General features: G+C 30.1%; 1 protein-coding gene and 1 pseudogene across 3 annotated transcripts in view; one reads left to right on the forward strand and one right to left on the reverse strand.

The window, feature by feature from the left end:
• The window catches only part of ssp6 (short spindle 6), a 242,148-nt gene that overhangs the window by 161,978 nt on the left and 53,809 nt on the right, over window positions 1–26,361 (reverse strand). The window lies entirely within an intron of this gene.
• LOC136796749 (THO complex subunit 4 pseudogene) lies at window positions 11,947–12,531 on the forward strand (annotated as a pseudogene).

Raw genomic sequence — 26,361 nt, forward strand, 5'->3', positions numbered from 1 at the left:
ATTTCTGGAAATGCTAGACTGCATATCCTGATTTTTGTAATAATGACTTAGAAGCTAACCTTGGAGAGCCGAGACTGCAAACTAAACAAACTATGCTAATTTGTTCGATAATATGCAACAATTAATTTTATTAATGAACCAAATCACACATAGGAAGGTCTTCATACATCGCCACCGTAACCACTGCACCCGATTTGTAGCGACCAGTCCTTGCCAAGGCGTTGGCAGTCAATCTTCTTCTAAACTGCTCTTGAGCAGCTTCCCTTGCCTCTTGGTCCCAGACTCGGACGGCAGAGTGGGTCAGTGCCTTACCGAACGCGTACGTAATCGGCCACGGCGAAAATTTGTCCTTAATATACATTAAGGTTGAGAAACTCACACTGGCCAAGTCTTCACTCATTGCACCTGAAAGGATGGTAACTCCACCCGTAGCAGTTGGTAAACACCTTTTCAAGGAGTTGAGCATTGTTTGGGCCAATCCTTTTGTCGTGATCTTGCCGCTACGGCATCCAACAGTGCAATGTGGCATCGACGTCTGAATTATAATTGTCTCGATTGAAATGTTGAAATCAGACATCGTCTTTATAACAGAAACAAGAACCTTCTCGAGTACTTTCGCTGACTGCTCAATTATAAACGAACTCTTACAACTGAATAGTTCAATTTCAATTATTGGTACTATGTTAAGGCTTTGTGCTATGGCAGCGAACTTCCCTAAAGCGGCACAATTTACAGATACGGCCAAATGGGAAGGAGTGGTCTCACTGATTCTAAACACGCTCCGCCATTTTGCAAACTTACATCCCAACTCCTTATAAGCAAAGAGTCTATCAAATAATTGGTCTAGTCCGTCAGTTCTGCACTCGTCCCGAAATTTACCAGAGAGAGGTCCGACGCCTTTGTCCATACGTACCCCGTACAGCAACCCTTTAGAAGAGAGAGAATCGAGAAGTGAATCTGAGGGATCACTGCTGTATTGGAATATTTCTTCAGACAGTATCACTCCGGAAATATGAGTAGGCTCGATAGCTTCGAGAAAGACACGATACATCTTCTTCCTGTTTTTTAATGTATTTATTAGATCTGCAGCAGCCAGCTGAAGGCCCACCGCTCGAGGTTCGTCATCGAACAGAAATATCCCTTTAGGATGGCACATCAGTTCGTTGATGATCTCTTTCATTTCATAGACACTTTCGTCCGTTGGATAAGGCTCTTTAGGGACCATATCCAACATGGTCAATTCGTTACATGCATTGACACTCGCCATAACAGATTCATTGTATTCGATAATAGTATTATCACGAATATCGGATTCTTGCCCTTCCCCCCATGTCATTGTCATAGATGAGTCGCCTTGGCACAGCATGTTTAAAAGGCTCAAAGAGCTCTAAAAGTAATGGATTTCGATATTTACAATAAAAGTTTGAAAATTTTAACCTTTACTAAAGAAAGATCATATGTTTCTAGAATGAAAAACAATAATGTAATTGGATATATTACTGTTCTCTTACTGTTGAGATCCATCCAACAATTCTTGTACCAGATGATTAAGTACATTTCCATCAAGCTCACCACTGTATTTGAAGGCCTATTACTATTTACATCAGCTCAAACTGCAATTCTATACTTCCCAATATTTCTATACTCAAAAAAATTTCCTCAGAAACCAACATGTTAAGTGAAAATTGGGAGTAAGATATCTATAAAAGCAATAGAATTAAAACTTCAATGTCGAGGACAATAATCTGGTATAGTAAAGACAATAAATAATAGTGATCTATGTAACCATTGATACCATATTTAAAGGAACTTTTTCTTAGTTCAAAACGAGCATGTTGGTTGATTATGTGTTTCATAAAAAACAAATCCAGTTTAGCAGGTACTTATATTACAATTCAAAATAAATCTAAGCACTAATACAAATTTAAACAAAATATCTTCACCGAGTATTTTCTGATTCAACTGCACTTTAGTACAATACAAAGTTGTGTTTGATCAATTTATCTATCCATCTAATGTCGTAATTAATCGTATTAATACTTGACACGATTATCATCAATGTGACTTTTTGTTGGAAATGAAATTAGCTTTAATCATGCTTATATACTACCAAAGGTAGAGAAGCTTTATATTCTTGCCGGAAGTAAACACAATTTGGATTTTATAATCAAGCATTTCCACTCCCGTTTTAGGTTTTATATTTTAAGGAACGATATAGCAAAATAGCTACTACGATTTTTCCGATTTTGAAAAAGCTATCTGGGATCGTACCAGTTGGTATCTAAATAGTCACATATTAATTTTAATAAATATTATTATTTTAATAAATTTCTATTTTATTATAGAATATAAAAATATGTAATTTATATATGTCCGATCACGGATTGATTAGTATGCTGTGTAATGTAGCAACCCGATTTAGGCAGCATGGATGAATAAAGCATTTCTTTCTCTTCTCTACATCCCCTGGTTTTCCTGAGGTATGGGCAAGTGTATGTTTCATTTATAAATATAATCTTAACACTCTCTTGAGACTGGTTAATATTGTTTAAATAAATAAAATTTTATCCATTTTAGACTCAAAACATTTTTATTCCATTTATAAGTCCGACGTTTCGGCCATCCACAAGGACAATCTTAATACAATTTTAGCCAAACATTTAGAAAACTACTTCATGTAGGCTATTCTGCCCAGGCCATTCCTATCAATCCTCAGATTACCCTAATTAGTCATTTTTTTCAAATTGAATTAAAAATTAAAATTATTTATCACAGTCAACAGTAAAATTTATCACAATAATATTAGTAATAATTAATAATTTTTATTCGGATTACAAATGGAATAAAAATGTATAGTCGGATTTATAAATGGAATAAAAATGTCTTGAGATTAAGATGGATAAAATTTTATTTATTTAAACATTATTATTTTTTATTTATTTCTAACTAGAGGTATGTGTCTTAGTTATCTACAATTATTGTCTTCATTGAGGATCATTTGCTTACATGTTCAGGTAAGGAACTATCATTATTTAAAGGAACTGAAATGTTAAATGTGACTGTTACCACATTGGCTAATTGTCTTGCCGCTTTAAACAAAGAAGACGTTGATGATGATGAAGAAATTGGAAAGAATAAGTGGATAAAGAAGCTTGTGTTCAGGAAGCTATTAGTAAGAACCCTGGCATAACAATTGTAAAAAAAGGAAAGCCGGATGATGTGTCAACTAGTTAGAATAGAAATAATTAGTAATTTATTGTTACCAATGTTAATTGTTCGTGTGGAAACTATTTTTTATTTATATATAACATTTTTCAACATACATATTTATTTTTTGGATCTGAAATAAGGTTGAGTTGTAGTCACCGGTATGTAGTACAGTTATAATATAGTATTTAATTTGATTTGTTTTTTATATTTTGTTTTAGTGCAAGCTTTGTCAACTGTATGAAATTATATAAATGAATTCCTGTTCTTCAGATTAAGTTAATTTGGTATTTCTTAAGCTAATTATGAATTAGTAATTTTTCACTCGTGTAGATGCTGAATTGTATCATGGCTGCTTTCTTTAAACTTTTTGGTATTGACAAGCTTTTCTAAAAGTTACTAATTTTTTTTCTATCAGTGAATGATTAGCTTTATATTTATGACTTTGTCAGCTAGCTGGTATTCCCAAATAAACATAACTCCTTTAGATTTTTTGCTAAACGTGTTCCAAAGATAGTGTAGTTTCACTATAGAGAGCGGTCCATTTTCATTTTCTCTAATTTTTCACCGGAGAACAGCAGTACCAATATTAAGTTGTACTCAACCCTTCTTAAACAACGTCATAAGATCAGTATCATTATTTTCAAGATGTTAGTTCGAATACTGACACATTTTGTTTAGAGACAAGTTGGAAGGGATTTTTTTTTCTCGTAAATTTTGGTACATTCGGATACGAACTTAACAATTTTCGAGTTGAAATCAACTGATCTTAATTTCTATTGCGGATTAAATGTGATTGGTAGTTATGTGCTAGGATTTATAAAAACAAGGAAACAAATGATGAAATTGATTTCCTTTTCTAAAATGATAAACTGGAGGATTGCCTTTTTTTGTGTTAAGATCTCCTCTTGTGAGATTGTGACATGCCAGACATCTACCAACCTACTCGCTATAATTGTCTGTTTAAAAAATCAGATAAATAAGGCTACCATGGAGGGCGGGAGTGGAGGGTTTGATGCCGTTGCAAGAAGCCTTTTTTTTGTGTTATGCTCTCCTTTAGGAATCATTTAGTAAGAAGTGCCTCTGCTAGTCAAAGGAGTGAGACATTCAAATTGGAAGACTTCTTCAATAAATCATATTTATCTAGATTTAATATGTTAACGTTTGACGTTAATGAAATAAATTTTATTTACGCAAGACAAGCAAAGAGGTTGTTTATATAAACCTCCGAAGGATGTTTTAGGAATGCAGGGCAACCATGCGATTATTGATCCACCCAAAGCAGATGCGAGGGGTCAAATGGTCATCCCAGAACATATCAACCCTCATATTAAAAGTAAACTGCTGAGTTCTAACCACCGAATTGATTCAGTAATTACTCTTCTTGATCAGTAACCACCTAAAGCATAAAACTCACTTTAAAACAGAACTTTTTTTTCAATGTACAGGGTTTGTGTTGGTGGAAAATGAAATAACTGACCAAGCAAAAGTACCAATCGAGTAAAAGCTGATCCATAATATATTATGAGCGAAATAATAATTGGTATTAATATACATAATTTAATATAATAGCGGTAGATCTGTGTCGATAGTATCGAAGAATTTCCTAGTGTTACTTTTGTGAAACTGCTTCTTCCATCTCAAGGGTAGCAAAAAGGCATGAAAGGCGAGCACTGCGTTGTGCAATTGCACAAAAGCTGTTTCGGACAATATGAAGCCAGCGGGAGCAGAAAGTGGCCCAACTGACTGATAGACAAATAAAAGTGAAAACGAGGGGCACGGTTGATCCTACACCATTGTTGTTGAACCTGCTAGTCTCTCCCTCCTTTGTTGTACCTGTCTCGTCAACGGCAACGTCTGTCCATCAAAACTTCACTACGGGAAATCTATAATGTTCCAAGGGCAAATAAGATCACTCCTTTAGATAATTTCTTAAGCGAAAACAGACCAATCTTACTCTAGAAACTTATATAGTCGTTTAAATGTTCACATTTGTGATGATTCCCCATACAAATAGAATTAGCTCCTGCTGACCATGCTTTCAAATAAATAACTGGTTTAAAAATAAAAACTAAATGAAAAAAATATCTCATAAAATATTTTTTTGTTACTCACAGTTAATTCTGTCTTATTGTTCCTTTCAATCCAACATCTTCATTACCAAACAATATCTTAGACTCAATTCAACCACTTACCTAAAAAAAAAAAAATGTTATTAATATAATTCACTACATTTATACCTTATAAACATTATATTACAGTGACTTGAGGCCATGAAACCCAGATCGACGCTGAACAGTCAGTAATATGAAAAAATCTAGCTGGTCAATATTAATACCCTTTTCCATGTTTCTTAGACAACCTATTTCAAAAACTATATTTTAAAAAAATCAAGAATCATTAATTTTGCAAATATTGGCGTATCCAGGAAATTAAATTATTGGAATGAGTAAGCGACGACATTTGATGGTTATTAAACCATGTTTAGACTTAACCCAAGCCGTTTTCCAAAGTATCTCAAGAAAAATCCGTTTGCTCATGCGTTAGAAAATGCAGAGGAAAATACATCTCGGTGAGTGCATGCAAAAGTAAAGAATACAGGGTTAAATATGATGAAGTAGATACTGGATTATTTTTACACTGATTCCTAAAATTCCTAAAAATTCGTATAAAATTGGACCAGTCGTAAGCAGTAAAAATTGAAAAAAAAAATACAATTCATAAGTTATAATTAAATAAAAGAAATTAAATCCGAAAAACTTAGTAAAATAGTACTAAAATGTAATGTTCAAGTACACTTTCGATGTACAAACCAAAAATATATATGAATAAATATACTTGTTTGCACTACTATAAAATTATTGAGATCAACCTGATCAATGAATTGTAGCGGCAATTGTATAAGTTATTAAAGTTTAGCTGTAAGCATTCAGCACTGGCATTGGGTTTTTTTTTTTTATTTGATTAATTTTGAATCGGGACCAGTTATAAAGAACAAGTATGAAATTTTTAATTAGCCATTCTAAAATAATTGTACTATAATTTGAAAAGCAGTAAGTTATTTCATAGTTATAATAAGTACGAAACTCATAAATATTATGTCCTCAATTAATGTTCAGGATCAGAAATATTTAAAAGCTTTGTCTTCCCATAAGATGCGTTCGTTCTTAACAAAGATTCCGACCACAGAACGTTGCATGACAACATGGTTGAGGTAACTATTATCCAGACGTCTATACACAAGGTATTTCCTAAGGTTTCCAGCAGACGGCCAGTGAAACAACCAACTGTCGCAGAACACAATGGCTGAAGACCAGATGGACCCTGAGGCAGCTGACGGTTATGCTATCCCGCAACACTATACGGCTAGCCATAGCTCTTGCTGCAGTATAGCCTCCTGTCCCCTGATCCAGTTAATGTATCGATTGCTTTGGATCCATCCACGAAGGGAGAGGGGGGTGGGATAGGTTAAGCGAATGGTGTCTCTGCTATTTGCGTTGATCAGGAAAATAGTTTGATGGATTTTTACTTCAACTACTTGCGACCTAAGAAATACAGAAGTTTAAGAATTGTTCGAAACCAAGCTTTTGAGCTCCTGGTTACAAAAAGGTTTCTTTAGAACAGTGGTTCCCAAAGAGGGCGCTACCGCCCCCTGGTGGACGCCGCAGCGATTAAGGTGCATGATGGTCACTGGTGCATTTGAGGGGGGCATGAATAGCTATAAGTTGTCACGGTCAACAATATTACTCCTTGTTACAATACTAATGTTTTAACTTTAATGTCCAATTCTATACTAGTTCCAGAATTTCAAAGTTCAATGTTTCTAATTTACAACTTTCTTTACTATATTTTACGAAAAAGGTAGAAACATTAATACATATATCTCTATTCCTCTTAACTCCTATTAAAATTAAAAAAAAAAAATAAATTGGCGCTAAGTAATATTTTTCCTAGAATGGGGGCAGTAAGACAAAAAAGTTTGGCAACGACTGCTTTAGAATAATACTATTCAGTCATTGTTGGTGTTCTCTATTTGCAAGGATGTTCTAAACTGCATCAGGATTGCATTTTTGATGTAATTAAGCTACATTTCTATTTAATTTAAATGTGTTAAGGATGGAATAATATTAAGAAATAACTGAGGAGTCGGTCCTTTGAATGATATATGGACCAATAAATGGGTCAGGAAAATAGCGATCCAAGAAAAGTTAAGAGTTAATTGAGACAGATAATACTAAAGTATTCATCGATATGGTAAAAACACGATGGGTAGATAGACCTTCTGGAAAAATGACATATAACCGTTCCTAAAAGGGCGGGTATACCAAATGCCAGAAATAAGGTGCGTGCAAGGGAACATGGTCTTGATGACGTATAGCGGGGGTCTGTCTACGTCATCATGGGTCGGGGTGAACCAATGTAGAGAAAGATGCACTTTAGATGAGAGAGAAACACTTTATTATAAAAGGGTATACTTCAGGGAATAAACTGGCGGGAGCTGCTTGAGAAGGCCACTTTCTAGAATATGGGTGTCGCTCTAATTGAAGAAGCTACCTAGTCTTAATTACTCTCAGTCTTCCTTTACGAAAAAAAAATATTTTTTTGCTCATCATTTATTTATCAACTTCCACTTGTCTCGCAGGTTAGGAATAAATAGACCATACTGGTTTGTATGTTCAAGAGTTTATGTAGGACAATTGAAAAAGAACAGGGGAATAGGAATGAACAAAAATTGAGCAGCCATTATTTTAATTTTTTTCTGATTTTTTAACGAATTTTTATGGTCATGAGTTGAATGAAAAAAAATATCTCCGGGTATATAACCTTAAGCAGTGTTGATTCAATAATTTTCCCTCTAATCTGGATTATCTCTATAGGAAGTCTGGTGAGTCAATTCATTTAAAATTTTTTGACGTTGACTTCCATTTTGAATGAAATATTTATTAAATATTCATAACATTGTACAACGTTTCGGGACCACTGTCCCATATTCATGCACTTTAAAACCTTCAATAATAATAAAACTATCATAACACCAATCGTCATCCTTCTTTATTTTAATTTACACAATAATAATTTTCCCGTATGTAACTATCTATTATACATAACTACTGCAAAATACCATTTTGATGAAACAAAACGTTTTTACATTGTTTTGATACTGCCTGCTTTTGTTTTTTCCTGGAATAAGAGCAGTTGGCCTAATTGAAGTTTGAATTTAACCCCAGGCTGCCCTTTCACCCGTTTGAAGAACAACACAGTGATATACATTGGAATATAACAAGCTTTGACCATATTAATTACAAGCTGCTCATTTGTATAGGAAAAGAGAGAGCTTCAATACATTGGTACACGTGAACTAATATATAAATACCTGTCAATCAAAAAAATGAAATATATCACTTACCCCGATTTACCTTAAAAGTTTTATAACAACAAATATAATAATTTTAACGAATTATTTATATTATAAATGATATTTACAATATAATTGATAATTCATTTACCATTGTTAGCAGAATGCACTTGAGCTCATTAAAGACTAAATATGTTTATTTAAATGTAACAAATAGTTGAGAAATCACTACAATAGTTGGAACAAACTACTACTTTAGCAAAATTTCGCTATTTGTTTCAGAAGGATTTTTGCTGTTATAGCTATCACAAATCACTAGTCCGTGTATTTTTTAAAAATTCCTTTCTAGTTTATTTTTGGAAAAAATTATAGTAATGTGTTTTTATTGTTGAATCCTGCTTGTTTTAAAACAAATGCCATCCATATCGTTTGAACTAAATAATAAAAAAAAAGTTTGCCAAGTAAATATATCAGTATCCAGTATTAGGAGACAAGAACATCACTATCAGCTTCATTGCTATTTATAACCTTTTTGTCTTTTAGTTTTTATTTTTCATTATTAAAAAATATATATCCCAACTCACAAATCTAATTGACGACAGATTCCTTCTTTACCAAGTACCGTGGGATTTGGAGGACTAATTTTTATCAGCCCTTCAGAAATCCGTAGGTATAGTATGCAAAAAAATACTTATGGGAGCAATAAGTTATAGTATTTTTATATAAGAGCATTAAATATGCAAAATCACTTTAGAAGAAACAGGTTAATTGCAGCCAATGAAACAATGTCAAAAGTAAATTTTCTTGCATCAGCGGACTCAAGATCCTAATGTGACGCCTTAACTACAAACGGTCTCAGACTGGGCGGGTTGACTTTTATTTCGTAATCAAAACTCGACCTTTACACTTTAGTTATAGTACAAGAGCCGAGAAGGAAAAATGGCAGTTATCACACCCTATAATTTTTTATTACTTTAATGAAAACTATGTATAATTACTACTCAAAACTGATGAGTCTGCCAAGTATAGGTAGGGAGAATAAAAAATGGTGGCTGTTAAAAAAACATTAATTTGTCTATATCTTAAAAACTACCAACAATATTAGAAAATCTAAAAGAACAAAATTTAAAGAAGAGTATATTTGCTGAAATATGAGTCCTAACAGAGCTCTGTTACGTCCAATAGTTCTCGAGATATAGCCTTTTAAAAAGCAACATTTCATAAAAATGTACTGAAATATCAGTAGTTAGTTAATTTATTTTGAAAAATCTATATTTCAGGAACTATGTGACGTACAGATGTCTATTAGCAATCTAATTAAAGCTAGTTTAATGAACTATAAAGTAGTTTATGACCTTTACCTGCGTAAGAATAGTAGTTTTCATGATAATTCATAAAATAAATTGATTTATAGTTGTTCGGACAATAAATTTGATTTATGAAAGACTTTATTTCAGAAAACATTGGACGTACAAATGTCTGCACTCAAATTAAAGCTAGTTAAATTTACTATAAAATAGTTAATAATGTTTATCTTTGTGGGAGTAGTAGTTTTTATGATATTTGACAAAATATACTCACAAAATATTAATTTCTAGTTGTTCGTATAAAATATTGGATTTTTGAAAATATATATCTCTAGACCCATAAGACGCACATATATCTGCCAAACTCAAAATAAAGGAAATTTAAACTTACTATAAAATAGTTTATGACACGTATCTACGTAGGGGTAGTAGTTTTAATGATATTCACATATGAATATAAATTTGGCAAATGAAAATTTGTTCGAACAACTATAAATCAATTAATTTTAGCAAATTTCATGAAAACTACTACTCCTACGAAAATAAACGCGATAAACTACTTTATAGTCCATTAAACTAGCTTTAATTTGAGTGCTAATAGACATCTCAACGTCACATAGTTCCTGAGCTACTGATTTCTCAAAATAAATTAACTAACTACAGATATTTCAGTACGTTCCATATAACATTTTTATGAAATGTTGCTTTTTAATCAGCTATATTTTGAGAAATATTGAACGTAAATAGTTCTATTAGGGCTTACATTTTAGCCAATTTACTTTATTTTAAATGATGCTCTCTTAGATTTTCTATTGTTGTTGGTAGTTGTAAAGATATAGAGCTCTGAATTAAAAATTAATTATTTTTAACGTTTAGAAACAGCCGCCATTTTTATTCCCCCTACCTGTACTTGGCAGACTCATCAATTTAGGCTGATAATTATACATAGTTTTCAATTAAGTAATCTAAAATTGGGGTAAAATAACTATCTTTTTTGTCCTCCTTGGGCTCTTGTATTATTAGATTAGGGTGGTAAACTATAGGATAACCACCTTTCCACCGTTTGATAAAAGAAGCCAGAGAGATGGAAACAAAAAAACAACTATAATAGTACTAATCTTTACTTTATTATGAAACAGTGTCCTGGTAGCATTTCTAATTAAACTTTCGTTAATTTTTCTCTTAGAACACAGACATCTATAACTCGAAAATCGTACTGTTTGTTATCTAGTGTTCTCATGACAGATTTATTTTATTTATTCTAATTCAAAATTTACAGTTAATACAATACTTTAGATCGACTCAGGGATACTGAAGTGCGTTTTACTTTAAATACACAATCATTAAAAATTTCAATACCATGAATAGTCGGATAACAGTCACCAAACGGGAAGCTTTAAATTTTCTTAATCCCCAAATTATGTTTTTGTATTTTAATTTTTTCGTCTTTATTAAAATATTCGCAATCACGTTGTAAATAATACCCGGAAAGTTATAATTATCGTTTGCGTAACTTCGTTATTTGAATTTATAATTTTGTTTCCATTATGTAATAGATTAAGGAATTGACAAACGGCGATAGATTTGTCCATTCTATTGCGGTCAGGTTTCTTTATAAAGCCGCAAATTACTCTCCCACTCAACTGAATCCATTAGCTGAGGGTTTATCCAACACAGAAGCTTTCAGCCTGAGCAAACACATCTAGCGGCCGAAAACAAGCTCCTACGCAAATCAAGCCCTAGGCCCTGTGGATCAATAACGATACCACAAGTTGAGAAATTCCATCAGCAAGTAAAACAGAAAGTAGAAGTGTTGATACAGTATGAGGTGGAGGGGAGGGGAAGAGGGAGGTAACGAGAGTGACCTTTCTCTGACACTCCCAGGCGAAACTGATTACACCATTATATCAATCAGCCGTCACACTGCGTCGCTATGATAACGAGTGTGGGGGATAATAGAAAACGCTATATCAAGCAGTTAACTTGCAATTAGGTAAGTACACTTTCAAAAATCAAACTCAAGTCTCAAAAAAAAAAAGTTTTTTTGTTAACAACGATATATTTTGCGGCGTCGGGTCAGGTTGCAGTAGTAGTGAATCGTTCTGTTTAATCTGTGCTGAAGTAGTCTAAATTCGGTTAGTAAAATGGTTGCCCAAGTTGACATTAGTTTAGATGACATAATAAAATAGAATAAAATTAAGTTTCCTACCCGATGGATGCGTGGTAGTGGTAGTAATAATCGGGGATCTTTTGTACGAGGATGCAGAGGCCGGACTAACGGAGTTTCTGGAGGAGGAGGAGGAGGTGGTAGTGTTATACGTAGAAGAAACACTTTTGAAAATGTGAGATCGACGCCGTACCAAAGGGGAGGAGACATAAATGGAAAGTGGCAACATGACATGTTTAATGACAATTTTAGGATCCGTGGAGGCGGTGGCCGTGGTGGTGGTGGAGGTGGTCTTGCATAATTGCTTGTTTCAAATCTGGATTTTGGCGTTTCAAATTCAGATATCCAGGAGCTTTTTGCCGAATTTGGTCAACTTAGATCCGCTACAGTGCATTATGGTAAACTGATCTACTGCTGTGACTATAAATGATGGTTTGATCTCACATTGCCGTCTAATATTGAATTTGTTTAGCGAAGAGGATCTAGGAGGGTGAATTCCGGAGAGCGAATTTGTTGATCGGGTGAATTAAAAAAAGATGAAAGGGTGAAATTGGAGGAGCAGAAATGAGAAAGAAAAATAGGAATCAATTGAAACATTTGTATTTGTTATTCAGACCGAAATTGATTGTAAAAGGAAACTGTAGGGGAAAAAAAGTGTTTATTATATCTCTTTATATCTGATTATACCATGTATGTGTAATTTATATATGTCTGATTATACTGATTAATTTTCATTTTCTTTAAAAGTGGACGTATTCCAAATACTACCATAGACTGCGCTTATTTTCTTTATAGAGGTCCTCCTACATACAGACTTTCCCAAAGCTTTAAGAGCTGTATCAAATTAATTTAATTAAAAAAAAAAGAGTTTTCAATCAAAACCCTTTGCAAATTTATTCAAACTTCTGGAAAATTATTATTGAAAAACTAATATGAGAGAATCTCATATAGATAAGTTAAATTTTTATTGAAAATGCTTATTTGTAACACTTACTAGACAAAGGAAAAATTAAAATTTTGAAATAATTGATATAGCTTTTAAAACTCTAGAATGTGTATTCTAACACATAAAAGTAAAATTTATTAAAAAAATATACATATTTTTAACAGCATTTGATGTAGATTTAATATAATTAATCTTTTTTTTTATTTGTTGATATGTAATCTATAGTTTGAAAGGAAATAATGAAATTTTTATAAAAACTGAATAATTTTTATTAATCAAAAAACCTTTACTCTTGAAAAAATAAAATATTAACTTTTGATAGATTTCGCATTGTTAACAGAAGGCTTGAACTTTTTAAAATCTAACTAAGCACAATTATTCAAATGTAAAATACATGTTTAAAATCCATTTAAAATATATTTTAATTTATGGAGTCAACAATTAGTTAATAAATCACTATAATAGTTGGAGAAAACTTTGCCAACATTTGTTTTAGAGGTCTTTTGGTGTTATAGCTATCACAAAATACTATTAAGGACACTTTTAAAAATATTTCTTTTTGGTTCTCTTTGATTTTTTATTTCAAGTGCTTCTTTTTTGACTTTTTAGTGCAAGTGCAAATAATATTAAAGTATAAATTCCCTATTTTATTAAAGTTGAAATTTTTAATAAAAATTGAATTAAGGTTTTTTTATTAATCACACATGTATAGTTTTATACCAAAAGTTAATAATATTTAATCCAATTCCAAAAACTTAAGATTTTTCGAATTAATTAATTTTCAATACCAAAATCTTATTCACTTTATATCAAAATTTAAAGTTTTCCCAGTCAAATTGGTGTTCAAAATCGAAATGTTGAGTATAAAATTTATTTATCTATTTGACATGCTCTTATAACAATGTTTAAATAATAAATTTTCAAAAGTGAAACTCCTAAAATGTTTTTTCTTCAAAAAAAAAAAAAAAAATTCAATTCGATTAAACGTATTAAAAAATATACAAAAACCTATGTAAACCTATGGCATTTCTCAAATTATGTATTTATTAATTGAAGTTATTCGTATTATAAATAAATTATTTATATTCAGTGATCTGCATTTGAAATATAACACATAATGTAGCTGTCTTAAAAAAAGACACAAGAAAAAAATTGAACACGTAAAAAATTAGCAATATTTGCTTATGGTATATAACTGAACAAGGGGTAGGCATTCAGAATCATCCCTTATGTAAGAAAGAGGAGAAGATATGTAAGACGATATTATGTGAAAATGGTTTTCCTCAACCGAAGCCCGCTGGTGCTTGGCCGAATCGGATCGGATCTGCTTTCTCCTGGCCCCCTTTTCCAGGATCTAATCCGTTTATTTAACGTTCTAGTTGTCCTCGCCACTCTCTATTATTTACACAGCTGATCTCTTCTCAGGTCGAGGATGCTAAGCAACCGCCCTACTCAGCCTGATGATGTAGAAGGTACATCAATCTGTCAGCAAGGCGAGAGAGATCTTGTTGAGCATGGGAGGGAGAAAATCTCTCGAAATAAACTACAAAAGAGATGTTTATTTGAAAAGTCTGTTTTAGAAATTATTTTTAACAAATTAAATAAATTATTGTTTTAATATAGTTTTTAGAAATAATAAAGAAAACTATGCTTTTTGTTATTCATAAATAAGGATGGTGTGGAAGGCGAAGAAATGGTAATCAGAAATAAACAACACATAATTTTTTATGACCTGTTAAAGACTATAAAAAAAAGGTATCAGTGGCATATCTTTTATATTAAAATTCTGTATATATTTCAGTGTAATATCTATTTGCTAAGGTTTTAATTTACAATAAATTTATTGTGCCTATCAGCTCGTGGTTGCCATAAATAAAAAAAAAGCTTATCCTTCTTCTTATATGTTTATTATTTGATATGGTAACTATAAAATAGAGTTATATAAATAATATAATAACATATTTTTATTTTTATTATTTTAATAAGAAATATTCATAACTCCATTATCAATACCTTCAACATAATAAATAAATGAAGTATTTTATAATTTAAGTATAAATGCGCATTGTGGTATTATTCTGTTATTCCTGTAAGGGAAGAAAATTTTCTATATCATAAAATATGTATAATAGCATCCTAAGTATTAAATCGTATTGAATAATAAATTTATACATATTTCGAACAATATATTTTATTAATTAAATAAATATCGTTTGTTTATTTTTTTCTTTTCATTCATTTTAACATATAACAATTATTATTTATTTATTTTTCATAATTGTTCAATAGCTATAAATAGTTAAGGCTGTATTTTGCACAAGACTGTAATCTCAGAATCAATTGTTAAAAAATAAAATTAACTTTCATAGTAAGAATGTAAGGGCCACCAGCCCGATCTAGAAATAAATGAATACATAAAAGAACAATGTATTTTGTTTAACGTAAGTGCTCATCATATTTTTATTTTTTAAATATATCCCTCTATTTGTACATGGAAAAAAACAAAATATATATTTCAATTAACTACAAGCTAATAAATTGAATAGTAATTAATTAATTTGAACATTATATCATTTTAGAGATTCTAAATATTGTATGTTGTTTTTTCCAATTAAAAAAAATTTTGAAACATTTTTCACTGCTATTAGTCATATAAAAAAAAAATAAAACATTCTTTAAAATTTCATGATCCTAAATGTACTGGTTGACAACATAGAATATAGATTTATTCGAAATTAAAAAGGCGGTTTGACGTTTGGGATCTTAAGAAAACAACTACCTCACAAAAAAATAAGTAAGCGTAAAATGAATAGTTACATTCAAAAAGAAATAATTATTCCTGGAAAGCTTAGTGATAACATGTCAGGAATGCGATTAATTTTACTTTCAATTGCTGGCAAATTTAACAGAATGAATGATAATTATTTACTTTCAAGAAACACAAACAGACCCATTTGGATAACGAATCGATACTTAACATAGGAAAGTAATAACAGATAATTTAATGCTGAATACGCAACATGAAAGGGGACCCCGTCCCCTTGCTTCAAGGTGGATTTTCCACTTGGTTCGTACTTTAGACATAGGGCCTTTGATCTTGCCGGAGATTGGGCACTAATAATTCACTAATACCATGGCATCAACCAGAAAATCAAATTTACTTTGGGATTATTTGGGTTTGAACTGATATTCTCATTTCTCAACAAATGTTGGAGAACTTAAGAAAAAAACGTTCTGGTAGAAATTTTAAAAATATTTAATGATTTATTTTTTCGTTAATTTATTTTCTAGATTACATGAACTAATAAATTTTATTATATCACTAAAGCTCTCTAAAATAACTACAAACCTTTTTATTTTTTAACGTTTTAAAGGTGTAGCTGATTTATTTGCAATATTCTAGTCAAGTCACAAAAAAATTAAAATTAGGTACGATTATTCTTAGAGCATTATAATATGCAGGAAAAAAGTGGCAACTAAATGCTTTTATTTATTTTTTGTATTATTTTGAGAAAATTAAATGAGCTTGGGTTTTCTATTACCCAGTTTGCGAACCGCTGCTCCAATGTCAAATCGTTCTAATACTTCATCAAAACCAATAATTAAGCACTAATTTTAATAATTTAATCTAATTTAATAATTATTTTTACCATCAACCTTTTATTTAAAAATGATGACCGATATGTGGATTCATTCGCCTATATCTCGGACATTTATGTAGATAAAAGAAAATTATAAAGTTTTTTAAATAACTATTCCAAACATCTTAACTAAACCAAAACAAATAAAATAAATTAAAATAAGACATAAATTATAAATATTCTGATTTTTATAGCAAAGAAGATTTAAAAAATAAACAGTTATATCTGAGTAAGTCAATATCTGCTTTGCAAATGTTTCTCAATGAATGCAGGATGCAGGATGATGGCAATTTTATTTAAAGATATTTATTAATAATATTAAAAATAAGATTACTTTCATTAATAATGACTTTCATTCATTTATTTCTACATAATATTACCATTTGGTTACTAACCAATACATCATGCGAATAAATATTACATATCAGCACTTCCTTAAATGTGGCCCGAAGTACTGACCTACCAAAATTATCTTGAGCCTATTACTTCAGGTTACTCAGAATGAATGGCTCTTCGTATTTTATTTTGTTCTATAATTTAAAAATAACGTTTAAATAAATAGATAATTAATTCCCATTGTGTAACAAAGACTAGGAAAGAATTATTTGCCATCATATGGCATAGATATGAACCATAGGTTCGTCATTTGGTCCTAGAGGTATGATGCGAAAACCCGTTTACCAACCAGCTTTCCCCCGTTATTAACCTTTCCCAAGTCGTAGTGATGTTTCATCAGTAACCTGCGGCCTATGTGTCAGGGATATTAATAACAACTTCTAGCATTGTAGGATTGAGTAACTGGATAAAGACATACAAGATAATGCAATGTCTGCTAATCCGAGCAAAAACAAAAAAAAACAGCCTAAAGAAATATGTTTATTTGAATTTTTATTTTTTTAATTCCATCACAAAAGAAAACAATGTGGACAAATTACGAAACCTTTACTCCATTGTTTGATATTTCTCAAGATTGTAAATTTACATAAAACATTAAACAACTATGATTTTAATTCTTATTAATGGCGATATATTAGAGTTTTTCCGAAGCTAATTATGAAAATATATATAATAAAAGTCTGTTTGCATCAGTCAACGGCGGGTTTTGTATAGCTACTTTCCTGATCCATTTCTAAGTTATATCAATAGAAAATTTAAAGCTACAGCTTTTATAATTATAACGATTTGGAGGGTTATAAGTAATTAATAAATTGAGGGTTTATTAGGGATTAAATTCCTTCTTGGGACACAACTGCTAACCTAGTATGGTGAAATAAAAAAGATTAAAAATTATTCCACTATAAGTTTTCTTAACGTTAGCATTAGGTGCATGAATAATAAGACATTTTATTTATATGCTATATATTTTTCAGTAACATCCATGGTATATTTTAGCTCCTTAATACATAAAACTGTTTTCTTCATAGCAGGGAAAACCAGTTCTTATTTATCGTCATAAGAACATATTACTAAATAAATAAAAAAATAATAAGTATGCTGGTAGCAGTGTCTAATTAAATCGTGAAAGCAATGAAAGGAAGGCAATTCCTTAAAAAACGCCTAATATAAGTGATTTGATTAAATGATATTTTATAAATTCTCATTTAATAATATAATAAATAATATAGTACTGTATGTCTTTTCTCTAAATATTGTCTTATATAACTAAACATATTTGAATGGACAAAGAATATTTATATATAATCTTTACACTTTCTTGAGACTGGTTATTATTGTTTAAATAAAACGAATATTATCAAATTTAAGTCTCAAAGTCCAACGTTTCGGCCAATTCGGCCATCCTCAAGGACAATCTCCAATACACTACATCAATAATTTTAAAAACGTTTTTGCTAAATATTGTTGTGATAATAGATAATAGTGGTAAATTAATTGCAATCAGAATTTTTAATATTAATGTGAAGAGTGACAGAATAGGGTGATTTTGACTAAATTTGGTAACCTGGACAGAATAACCTGCAAACAATTTTTAAAATTATTGTAGTGTAAATTTGTATTCAAGATTGTCCTTAAGGATGAAAAAATAGGCCGAAACATTGGACTTTTAATGAAATAAAGAATGTTTTGAGACTTAAATTTAATAATATTCGTTTTATTTAAACAATAAAAATCAGTCTCAAGAAAGTGTAAAGATTATACATAAATATTCTTTGTTTATTCAAATATTATTTATTAATATAAGACAATATTTATAAAAATGACATACAGTACTATATTATTAAAATAAAGAGTGTCTGAGACCTAAATTAGACACAATTTATTTTATTGTTAAAAAATAGATAAATAAAAATATAATACTTAAATAAATAATATTTTAAGAAATTTATTATCTAGTATTTTAAATGAAAATAATCTAAATCCTTGGTCAAATACTTATTAATATCTTCCTATGAATAAAAATTGTTGTAATGAGATCATTTCTCTTAATATAAATTTCGGTTTTCAGATTATTAAGTAGTTAAATATATGTCCCATACATTAGGTTTCATAAATCAAAAGAGAATATAAAGTATTTTCAGGATGCAGTCCCTAAGCCAAAGAATAGATATTATACTCCTGGCAGGGCTTCTTTATAAGAAACACATGTATTTGATGATTAGGTGACTTGGTCAGCATGAGATTAGGAATGAACACAGAATTAAGGAGGCTGCTGTTGGCTTTGTAAGAGGTTAGTACTAATCAGAGCGAACACAGAGAACAGTTTCAGTACAGTATGGTCTATTAAATACAGTACTCTAAAACAGCAGTTATAAACCCATTAATTACCTTCATGAATAACTGCCAGGTTATCTGGTATTAATAGGAGCCACTACTATAGTAAACTCTGCGACTTTTATAATAAGCGACTCATATAATAAGTGAAAATATCCCAATAATTTAAAATAAAGTATTAAAATTTTTAAACTGTCTAAATAAGATTTTATTTCGTTTTTAGATCAATCGGTGACAATTTGACTATGAAAATTACAATTAAAAACGATTACTGTATTACATACATTCTTGATTCCCTAGCAATGCACTTAAATGTTTATAAATATAAATTAATTTTCGTAGAAACTTTAAATACTGATAAAGGTAAAAGGATCTTTCCAAATTTTGTATTAAAATTATTGAAATTTCAATTCTTATTAATATACTCTAACATAAAGTTGTTAAGTAGGTAAATTTTTATTTCACTTATTACGATTTTTATTTAATTTATTATAATTTTTATTTTGTTCATTATAATTGGTAATATAATTAAGTTTTGAATTTGGACATACGGAGTTGAGGTATGGGGCTCCACTAAACCATCTAATTCCTTTCGAATCCAATCCTTACAGTCCAAAATCCTTCGTAAAATCCTTAATGCTCCTTACTTTGTCACAAATCAAATCATCCATCAGGATTTCAATGTTCCCTATGTTGCCGATTTGGCCAGAACCAGATACCAATCCTTCCATAATAAACTTCCCAACCACCCAAACCAACTTGTTTCTAACCTGGCTTCTCCTTCACTACCTAATAATCCTCCTAGGCGTCTGAAAAGAAGATGGCCTCGAGATCTTCTCCTTTAGAAATGTTTTTGGAGTTCTATCAATGGGTAGATTCTCCACATGTTTTTATCATGTCATAATATCACTTACAGCAAATTTACTTGATGTGTATATATGTATACAGTTGTAAATATCAATAAATAAATTATTAAATAAAAAAAAAAAGTTTTGAATTTATCAGAAATAGCTTTAAGGACTTTTACGAATTAAGAAAAAAAAGGTACTATAAAATAATTTTATAGTAAATACCATTTCCTTTGCTAATATTTCACTGGTAAGATTTAAATAATTCTTTTTATTTTATAGAGAATTTAATAACATTTCAAAGGCCTACAGCAAAATGATAGTCCGTTCAAGATATAGTCGTATCACAGACAGACTAATGGCCAAAAATTATTTTTTGGAAATCTAAGGGGCTATAATAATTGTTCCGATTATAATATTTCCGTTACTTAAGTGGCAAGGAGAGTAAAAATATGGGAAAACACGGATCGGGCAGTATCAAAGGTATTGGTTAAACATAGCACCAAAATGTCAATTAAAGGAACTGAAAACGTGGAGAATACGATGTAATGGGCAATAAAAATAAAAATATTTACTGTTATTAGTTCCTGTTTGCAGGCGTTCATTTACAAACAACTACCATTAATGGCAGTTAGCATAAATGTAACAATTTAACAGTCAAATTTATTATCCTCAGTGAAAGGTGCGATAAATGATCCAACGAATATTTTATTATTTATTTTTATAAAAAACTAATTTAAAAAAATTAAGAATTCATTATCTGGTATTTCGTTTATAACATACTTTCTTTTTTTTTACAATTAAGATAGTTTAGCGATATAAAATACATCTTGATTTTTTTTTATTATTTATTGTTCATATAATAGTTAAATATTAATAATTTAAATAATAGAGCCTTCTCTTTGTCAAGAAAACTGAAGTCCCGAAAAATCTCTACAAATTTAAGCTAATGGTGTACAATGCCATGAAAAAGCCAGCTCTGATATACGGCAGCGAGAACTGGGTTTTACCAGGTACTCAAGAAAGCAGAATCCAGAGATTTGAACGGAATGTCCTCGGTACAATTACAGGAGCGATCTAAGATCAGAGTCCTAACACATGGAGGAGAATAACTAACAGTGAACTGCTTGCTGAGACTATTCAGTGAATGATATGAAGACAAGAAGGTTATGATGGGCGGGACATGTGGCTCGAAGCAATCCATCAGGACACCTCTACAGTGAGTGGGGTTTAGTTGGCAAGACCACGTGGTAAACCAAAAATCCAGATGTATTGATATTCTTTTTTTTTTATTTTTATACCAGATCGGCCTAGTGGGCCATACATGGTTGATATAACTTATATTATATATATTTTTTAACAGTTGAGGGTGTATAGTCATACAAATGACACCCCTAACTATATAAAATGTTCTTATTAAAAGTTAAAAAAATATAATAATAAAACAAATTAATGCTTCTTAATAAAAGAGGAAAGTAAAATTAATAACAAAAAATAATGATTTTGGTACACTTAAATAAAACAAACAATTGTCTTCTAATAGTAAAAAGAAACTAGTTAATTTGAAAAAGGGAAGAGGGAAGAAAAGAGAAAAAAAAATAATACTAATGAATAAATAAAATGAATAATAATAATATGTAAATAGAGGTAGTGTGACTATGAATTAATTTTGTATTTATTAAAAATTGATAAAAGAATGTCCTGCAGCATTCTGGGCTTCAGTCTTCGGTTTGAGGTTGGGTTTCCCAGGTTGTAGGTCACTGCTCCTTTAACTGTCGGCAACTAGGAGTGGAACTTCATGAACCGTTTTTTGATATAATCATCTATTGACTCCATTTGTAATTCGCGTTCAGATGTATTGATATAATTGATAAAGATTCAAAAGAACTGCATACAGCAAACTGGAAGCAGAAGGAAGAAGGCGTGTAAAATACTTAAAAAAATTATTTTTCCTTCTTTTCTGGTAAATTCAACTAATAAAATGCATATTAAATGTATTACCATTTTATGGTACACTGATGTTTCTTTAAAGGCCTTCATCATTGTCACAAATAAATTTATTCTGTTTTATTTTTTAATACACCAACCGTCTACGAAAATACTAAATATTTTTAAATTCAAAAGATTTAATTATTTAATAAACATTATTTTGTTAATGAACTACGTAAACCATAAACCATGAACTACGTAAGTTTTGTATTTTCACTTTCAAATGTTTTATACTAATTTAGGTTAGACTATGTTTACAATGTTTAAATTTTGAACTATAAATGATATAATTACAATGAACGTGAATTATTTGTTTAGTGTCTTCATAATGTCATTAAATGGCAGATTAAAAATAAAAAAAGGAATGTTTTTAAAAATACACCTCTTTTATACCTTGTTGATAATGTCAACTGTGGGTCATCAATCGACCTGCTCCTAAATGACCTTTCTTTTAAAGGAGGAATATTTCAAAGGGTGAAGTATCGGGAGGCGTTGGCAGGCCATAGATCAAGGGAGCCCTTTAGTACTATCGTTCATCTATGGCACCTCCCACAACGACATTAGCCCCCAGCTTGGGAGAAGATTTCTCATCCCTGCCCTAGTGGGCGAGAAAGCTTCGTAAGGTTATGGATGTATGATAAATTTTGATCTCTAATTCCCAGATATTTTTTCTGCTTTTACTAATAAATGTCAATTCAGAAGTAGAACAATTTAAGGTCACTAACAGGATCTCTATATTAAGTCGCACTAGGATCAGATAATCCTTATTTGGAAAAACTAAAGCCATTATGCAAATGTGAAATGTTCTTTTGTAAAGGTTTAAGTTGTGCATCACAATACATAGTCGAATTCTTTTCTTTTTTTATAAAAAATGCTTTGGAATGAACCTCGCAACTGGTTGGAAAGAAAAAAAAAGGATGTTTAGACTACAAATGAGTAGATTGTTCTTTCCTAATATTTGCTAGAGTTATGTATTTCTTATTAAAAAGTTTGTCTAGACTAGCGACTGCAGATCCAACATCACAAAAGAACAAGCCATATTCTATCATAATGAAGGAAAAGGAAGAAATACTTTCAGAAATCTCGTTTTATGTAACTAATGCAAGTGAATCAAAACATATTTACGTAACTTAGAAAATATTTAAATATATAAAATTAAAAATTTTTGTTTTGAGTTTGTTTCCCACTTTAATTTATAATTATAATTTTTTTTTTTTGCATTATTACATAGCACTGTTTTATTATTAATAGGTCACCTCAGAAATCTTACTCAACGAAATTTTAAAGCAACTGTCAATAAAACTGAATTTAATGACTAGATATTAATTGTCATAAATACAAAAAAACTTTGTGGATAATGCGGGCACGGAAACCTAAAATTCTCACTAAATAAGTAATAAATCCAATAAAGTAATGAATTATATTTTTTTTATTTCTTTTTTCCTCACCGTTATATCGAAAAGGAATAGTATGAAACATTAAAAATAATTAAATCCTACGTCAAATGAATACCTCAAATTATGAATTTCGTCATGTTGTGTATAGTGAACCATTTTAAACACAAAAACGACAATTTTGTTTTTCATATTTTGAAAAAATGGTATTTCATCTGTTATACTATAATAATAAAGAATTCGTCACATTATTATATTAAGTAGTAAAAGTTTAAAATATTTTTTTGATTTATGTATGTGATATGCCGACTATGTGTATCAGTAGAACTTGCAACAATGTATATTACTGATACACGGCTCTATTAAATCAGTATTTAAAAAGTGTGGAATCAAAAAATCTGTCATCAGATACATAATTTGTACATAGCTAAAGACCGTACGATCGTTCAATTTTGTTAGAGCCCTAAAAATATTTCTTCCATACAAAACATTTGACTTCAGTTTTTATATTTAAAAAAAATCCCGAAATAAATAGCCTCAAAAATATTGAATTTTTTCAATGAATATTTCAACTATTCAACAATTAAGATCTCTAAGATATATTTAAAGTGTATTTACACATATTCCTATAGCATCAGAGATTCTTAATCGTGAATTATTCAAAAAAATTAAGATCTGCAAACACCTATTATTAAATAGGAATAAAAATATTTTCTGAAAATTCTACCATATCTAGTATCAAAGGTTGTGGCCATCATGCTGAGTGCTATTGTTTCCTCCCCCCTTGATGGTTAGCGAAAGTAGCCTCATCTTTCATTATCGAGGAGTTTTCATCAAGAGAGTGCTGCATCTGTGAAACCGAGCCATCGAGGAAAAACTCTTCCAAAAGAGAAATCCCACTTTCAATCTGGGGTCAAAAGGGTTAACGGGAAGATAATGAGGAGTAAGCTTTTTAATTAAAATAAAATAAGTTTGAATTACGAGTTATAGCTTAGTGATGTCTATATTTTTACAACTTATAAAAACCTTTAAAAAAAAGTAATAATATATAACTATAATATTTTATGATATTATGAGTAGTGTAACAAAATCATTTATTTTTCTCTTACGTAGGAAATCAAGTGTGAGGATAATTACATGGAAATAAAAAAAAGAGAACATACATTTAAACTATTAGTCACATAAGCAACCAATGAAAGTCATAACTTTATCGGTTACTTATACGCTGTTTCACTCAGGTATTCAATGGAATCTACAGTAAGTTATGTAAGGTATGATATCATGGAGAAAACTGTGAAATATGTAGATACATTTCAAAGAACATTCAAGGAATTGGCTAGATTTATCAACTCCTTCAAGATAATTATAGTTTATAACAGTTTCTGTATAGTTGTGGGTATGGTATGAAAGGGAGGTCATGTTTAGCTGGCGTGCACATAAGAGATGTCATGGGAAATGGGTTCGCCACTACTGCAAGTATTTACCAACATTCCATAGATTAATATTAAGTTTTTTTTTCAATTATAACTAATATTCTTTATTGTTATTTTACTGTTCAATGATTTAGTTTTTTATTATCCAGCGGCAAACCTATCATAGAACGGAAGAGATGAATAAATAAAATGGATTTTGTTCTATTTTACCCTTTTTCTTGTGGTGGTTGTACTGTGATATGATTTTGTGTATTTAATTTGCAAATTTAAAAAAAAATCTCAATGGAACTGTGATTCCACACTATTTTTCGAACTTAATGATCTTCTACTGGAAGAGTTTCTAGAACTACTATGCAATTGGTGAATGACACAATCTTCCTTGTTTAAATATCTTCAAGTTGTTATCCCCCATCTTCAAGTTGCTGCTTAAATATTTTATATATAATGTGTAATTAACTCCTTAATTTGTTAAAACATATTATTGTCAATTATTAAATAAAAAACTTTTTGTAATATCAACTAATAAACATTTTTCAAGGAGAACAATTACCTTTATACCTAACAATATTCAATAATTGACAATAATATGTTTTAATAATATCAAGTAATGACAAATTAAGGAGCTAATTAAATATTACATATAAAATATTTAATCAGCAACCTGAAGATGGGGGATAACCCAGAAACGTCGTTGTTGTATATGAAATAAATTGTTATATTTAAACAAGGAAGATTGTGTCATTCACCAATTTCATATTTTTCTAACTTTTTTGTGATTGCATATACTGTATTTTGAATAAAATTGGTCCAACAGAGACATTATTATTTTATTTATTTAGTCTGACTTATTTCATAACTTAAATTATCCTTCCATCGAGCATCTGGAATATACCTAAATATATATGGATAGATTAGGAATTAGTAAACAAAAATTGAACGGTTTTATATGAAAAACTGAGAAAAATACTTTAAAAACAAGGATGCAAACGTCAATAAGCTGGGTGTTTGTGATACTAATCCGATTTAAAGCATTTTTTTCGAAGTAGTTTAATTGTCTTTCAAACGGCAAATATAAATTCTTGTTATTATTGTTTAATTAATAACTTTTCTTGAAATTTCTCAAGGATTTTTTTTTTTTTTTTAAATTGATAGATTTATTTATTGATAGATATTACAATCTGCCACACAGTTGTGGGCAATAGGTAATATTGATGAATGATCTCATACATACTAAAATAAAAAAAAAAAAAATAAAATAAAAAAAAACTCTCTTAAAATATATACAAACAAAAGAATAGACAAATGAACATAATCAGACTATCTGTATGAAAAATAAATAAATA

The sequence above is a fragment of the Halyomorpha halys genome, unplaced genomic scaffold, assembly GCF_000696795.3.
Source record: "Halyomorpha halys isolate HHAL.00 unplaced genomic scaffold, Hhal_1.1 Scaffold469.1, whole genome shotgun sequence".
Classification (NCBI taxonomy): domain Eukaryota; kingdom Metazoa; phylum Arthropoda; class Insecta; order Hemiptera; family Pentatomidae; genus Halyomorpha; species Halyomorpha halys.